Here is a 6,264-nt window from a genome sequence, read left to right on the forward strand (position 1 = left end):
CAGATCAGGTGAACAATTTGCAGATACAATGGCTGCATTTACACAGGCAGGCAATCATTTGAAAAAATATCATAGTTGGGCTGTCTGTGTAAACACAGCAATAGATAGCAATCTAGGTATGCCTATGGAACCGATTTGAAACAGTTGAGATAAAGACTTTACAATCGGCAAATAATTCATTCATGTCATTGGAATACTTGCAAAAAAATTAGACAAGCATTGGTGCGTTTTACTATCCAAGACTCAGCAGCCTATGGGCCCTGGTCAAAAGTAGTGTACTAAATAGGGAGCCAGTCTCTGACCAGAGGTTGTCCAGGACCAGGTGGATCTTCTGCTGAATCAGGTGGATGATCTCCTCAGCCAGCTCCACCTCCAGCTTCAGCTCAGCATCCACTTCATCATCTGTAGACCAGATTCCCTCTTCTACATGATCACCAATCACCTGGTACTACACAACACATTGAAATCTGAACACTGCACACTCCCTCAGCACCTGCCTGTACAAGACCTTCTCCAGCAGACAGCGCTCAGCGATCGCCTTCACCTGGAAACACCCAACAACCATGAAATCAGTTTAAATCCCACACATGACAAGAGAGGGTCATTTACAGTCATGGAGGGTGAGCAGCAACATTTAGAATGTCCCGAGTCATGGGAATGTAGTATCTGTGGACCAGATTCCCTATTCTACATGATCACCAATCACCTGGTTCTACACAACACTTCAAAATCTGAACATCATCAGATGTTGGTTGCATCTCTATGCCTGTGTTTAGACAGGCAGACAGTGTCTCCTCGTCTGTTCTAAAGGTATCAAGGGCAGTGCAGTGTGTCTTGAGTGTCCCAACTGTTCTCCCTAACCCTGCATACACCCTGAATCCACTCTACCTTCACTAAGGCAGCCATCTCCTGATCTACTCTTGCAATGCTACCAGCTGATTGTCTCTGCCAGTGCCCTAGCTCCTCTACGCGGTAGGTCAGGTGGTTCTTCGTGCTCCAGCGGATCTAAGCCAGGGGAAGGAGTGGACATTGCATTCCTGGATCTGATGTTTTGTCAGCACAACCCTCCGACTTGAGATTTCACCCCCAGATTGTGAGGTGTGCAAGGATTTATTCCAATACACTGAGAGAGCAGTAGGGTTCCTCTAAAATAGCTAGGGGTCACAACGTGCCACAATGTGTTACCTGAGTAGTAGCATCTCCACGTGCGCAGTGAAGATCCTGGTTGATCTGATAGGTTAAGGCCCTCTGCAGCTGAGACCTATTGCTGACCAGATTGCTGTTGAAGGACCAATCTGGTTGGGTGTACCTGGGGTAAGGCTTCAGAAAACTTGATTTCATGCCTGTAGATCTCCTACAAAACAGGGAAGAATTAATAGAGTATATAATATCTTTCATTTTTCAAATTCTGACAAATAGACCATTATTGACTTGTAGAAGGTTTCAGTTTTAAGCAGTTCTGTATTTTTTGTGATTTGGACCAAGACTGGCTTCAAAATATCCACTAAAGTGAAATAATACCTTATTAGCCATCTGAGATTTCACAGTCAGTGCCTAAAATGATACGTAGCCTTCACTAACAAGAGAATACATCAAACAACTAAAATAAATCACTTACTACATTATTAATTTAAAATTATGAAAATTATAGAGGTATGAAGCAAAGAGCTTGAAAGTTGAGTAGCTTGTTAGCGAAGACAAAAGTGAAATGTGTCAAACTTCGAAACTCTTCAGAAACACTTGGAACCCTCAGTTGAAACACTTCAATTTTTGACATCACAGTAAACATCTTGTAGAATGTTTAAAACAGAATTCAAAACAACATCAAGAACACACCCATTGACCTTTAACGTTTAAACCCGTTAACCCTTTCAGGGCCCTATTGAGCACACCGCCATGTAGTTAACATATTTACGTATTTGCAGTAATAATCAGGAATTCTGTCAGCAATGTAGAGTAGAGGCATTTAGCACACAACGTTTATGTTAAAATCTCACAGACTACAACCATGCCCATTATACTTCTCTACCAAGCAAAAAGGCAGTAACTGCTCATAACGTGGAACTGAGAAAAATTTTCAACCAAATTAGCAATTATTGCCTTTTTGTTTGGTAGGGCAGTATAGTACTTTGTAAAAGCAACAATTAGGCTAAATATTGGATTAATAAAACTTGAAAACAATGCATTCATGAGACAAAAGGGACCCACTAAATCAGATTGAGTATTTTACATGGGTTAATACCTGTGTTAAAATCTATTTAATATTTCTCTGTTTTTGGTACGATGTACCCAATGACTAATGAAAACTTGCTATGTCCTCATTGTGATTTTACAGATGTGTTTCATACGTCTTATTTATATACTTTTGTAATATTTATGAAATGCATATTGATATACACTGCTCAAAAAAATAAAGGGAACACTAAAATAACACATCCTAGATCTGAATGAATGAAATATTCTTATTAAATACTTTTTTCTTTACATAGTTGAATGTGCTGACAACAAAATCACACAAAAATGATCAATGGAAATCAAATTTATCAACCCATGGAGGTCTGGATTTGGAGTCGCACTCAAAATTAAAGTGGAAAACCACACTACAGGCTGATCCAACTTTGATGTCATGTCCTTAAAACAAGTCAAAATGAGGCTCAGTAGTGTGTGTGGCCTCCACGTGCCTGTATGACCTCCCTACAATGCCTGGGCATGCTCCAGATGAGGTGGCGGATGGTCTCCTGAGGGATCTCCTCCCAGACCTGGACTAAAGCATCCGCCAACTCCTGGACAGTCTGTGGTGCAACATGGCGTTGGTGGGTGGAGCGAGACATTATGTCCCAGATGTGCTCAACTGGATTCAGGTCTGGGGAACGGGCGGGCCAGTCCATAGCATCAATGCCTTCCTCTTACAGGAACTGCTGACACACTCCAGCCACATGAGGTCTAGCATTGTCTTGCATTAGGAGGAACCCAGGGCCAACCGCACCAGCATATGGTCTCACAAGGGGTCTGAGGATCTTATCTCGGTACCTAATGGCAGTCAGGCTACCTCTGGCGAGCACAGGGAGGGCTGTGCGGCCCCCCAAAGAAATGCCACCCCACACCATGACTGACCCACCCCCAAACCGGTCATGCTGGAGGATGTTGCAGGCAGCAAAACGTTCCACACGGCGTCTCCAGACTGTCACATCTGTCACATGTGCTCAGTGTGAACCTGCTTTCATCTGTGAAGAGCACAGGGCGCCAGTGGCGAATTTACCAATCTTGGTGTTCTCTGGCAAATGCCAAACGTCCTGCACGGTGTTGGGCTGTAAGCCCAACCCTCACCTGTGGACGTCAGGCCCTCATACCATCCTCATGGAGTCTGTTTCTGACCATTTGAGCAGACACATGCACATTTGTGGCCTGCTGGAGGTCATTTTGCAGGGCTCTGGCAGTGCTCCCCCTGCTTCTCCTTGCACAAAGGCGGAGGTAGCGGTCCTGCTGCTGGGTTGTTGCCCTCCTACGGCCTCCTCCACGTCTCCTGATGTACTGGCCTGTCTCCTGGTAGCGCCTCCATGCTCTGGACACTACGCTGACAGACACAGCAAACCTTCTTGCCACAGCTCGCATTGATGTGCCATCCTGGATGAGCTGCACTACCTGAGCCACTTGTCTGGGTTGTAGACTCCGTCTCATGCTACCACTAGAGTGAAAGCACCGCCAGCATTCAAAAGTGACCAAAACATCAGCCAGGAAGCATAGGAACTGAGAAGTGGTCTGTGGTCACCACCTGCAGAACCACTCCTTTATTGGGGGTGTCTTGCTAATTGCCTATAATTTCCACCTGTTGTCTATTCCATTTGCACAACAGCATGTGACATTTTTTGTCAATCGGTGTTGCTTCCTAAGTGGACAGTTTGATTTCACAGAAGTGTGATTGACTTGGAGTTACATTGTGTTGTTTAAGTGTTCCCTTTATTTTTTTTATGCAGTGTATTTGTGAGCACTTATTAATTTTTCCCTTTAACCCCATTCGATATGTAGAACGGATGTGGGAGGGGCTAGGTATACATAAGGGTGCAAATGTTAAAAAATTCACAAAGGCTCTGACGAAGGCAGTGAGGCTGAATACGTAAGCTTATTAAATATCAGTGATACTACCAAGAGCAGTGTGCGGTTTCCTTTTTCCTTCATCTTGTTCAATTGTTGCCATGCACCTGCAAATCAGATTGCTCAGATGTGCGAGTGCCTTTTGAATTTTTTAACATGTGTTAATACCTACCAAAAACAGAGATTTACACATGATCAAAACTTCACACCATGGTAAGCCTACACAAAACACAGCCTTGATTTTAAGTGTTTCTAAAATCCCCTGTGGGAAACCAGGGGATGTATACTGTACTTTACCATTTATATTTGACAACTTTTACTTTACTATATTTCTAAAGAAAATAAAATAAACTTTTTACTCCATACATTTTCCCTGACACCTAAAATTACTTGTTACATTTTGAATGCTTAGCAGGACAGGAAAAGGATCCAATCCACACAATTATCAAGAGAAAATCCCTGGTCATCCCTACACCCTCTGATCTGGCAGACTCACTAAACACACATGCTTCGTTTGTAAATAATGTCATTGTTGGAGTGTGCCCCTGGCATTCCATAAATAAAAAAAACAAGAAAATGGCACCATCTGGTTTGCTTAATATAAGGAATATTAAAATATTTGTACTTAACCTTTGATACTTTAGTATATTTAAAACCAAATATTTTTAGACTTTTCCTCAAGTAGTATTTTACTGGGTGACTTTCACTTGAGTGTCACGACTTCCACCGATGTCGGTTCTTCTCCTTATTCGGGCGGCGGTCGACGTCGCCGTTCTTCTAGCCATCGCCAATCCACTTTTCATTTTCCATTGGTTTTGTCTTTGTTTCCCACACACCTGGTTTTCATTTTCCAATAACTGGTCATGTATTTAACCCTCTGTTTCCCCCATGTCTTTGTGTATGATTGTTTATTGTTCATGTCGGTACGTTTCCGGCTGGTTTTGTCCGGGTGCTGTTTTCACGCGTGTTTTGTGGCAACCGTTATTGTTCGCACATTTGGTACTGTTACTTGTGCTATTTTCTTGAGTAAAGTGCGTTCACTCATCTCTGCTCTCCTGCGCCTGACTTCATGCACCAGCTACACCCACCGCCTGACATTGAGTCATTTTCTATTAAGGTATCTTTACAATTACTCAAGTATGACAATCGAAACGATTGAAACTATTTCCTTGTTTAACTGCTAGGTTTTATGGGTATTATGACTCAAACTGGTACTCTAAATGAAATTGGTAAGGTTGCTGTATCAACTTGATGTCGTCGGTCATACGGAGACCACCATTACACAGCTGAAGGGACATGTGCCGGAGGACCACCAGAACGGTTGTGCAACACCGGTTTCGTCTGAACTCTAATCGTGACTGAGAGCCTGACCTCTGCAAGCAGGATTTCAGACAACACAAGCCGCATCCTGAACTCCGGTGAAGCAGAACGGAGAAACGGCAGAGCTTTACCGGAGCCACAAACTGAAATCCAAAGATGGCAAAATCATCTGCTCCATTCTGAGGCGCTACATTAGTCTTGTGTGTGGCGCCACCTGGGACAGCGCTCAAACACGCCACTACTGGCAACTGAAAATATGCAACGTTCTTGTTAAGTTAGCCTATGTACACTACGCATTCTCCCACAAATTAGAGGATGCGGCTTTTTCAACCACACCGTTAATGACAGGTGATTAAAAATCGAGCACACAGCCATGCAATCGCCATAGACAAACATTGGCATTAGAACGGCCCATACTGAAGAGCTCGGTGACTTTCATCGTGGCACTGTTACAGGATACCACCTTTCCAACAAGTTAATACAATTTCTGCCCAGCTAGAGCTGCCCCATTCAACTGTAAGTGCTGTTATTGTGATGTGGAAAGTCTAGGAGCAACAATGGCTCAGCCGCAAAGTGGTAGCCCACACAAGTTCGCAGAACGGGACCGCCGAGTGCTGAAGCGGTTAAAAATTGTTTATCCTCGGTTGCAACACTCAGAGTTCCAAATTGGCTCTGGAAGTTTATGGTCGAGCAGTCGCACACAAGCCCAAGATCACCACGCGCAATGACCAGCGTCGGCTGGCGTGGTGTAAAAGCTTAGTGCCATTGGACTCTGGAAACGCATTCTCTGGAGTGATGAATCACGCTTCCCCATCTGGCAGTCTGACGGACGAATCTGGGTTTGGCGGATGC

This window comes from Oncorhynchus clarkii, chromosome 32 (genome assembly GCF_045791955.1).
Source record: "Oncorhynchus clarkii lewisi isolate Uvic-CL-2024 chromosome 32, UVic_Ocla_1.0, whole genome shotgun sequence".
Classification (NCBI taxonomy): Eukaryota; Metazoa; Chordata; class Actinopteri; order Salmoniformes; family Salmonidae; genus Oncorhynchus; species Oncorhynchus clarkii.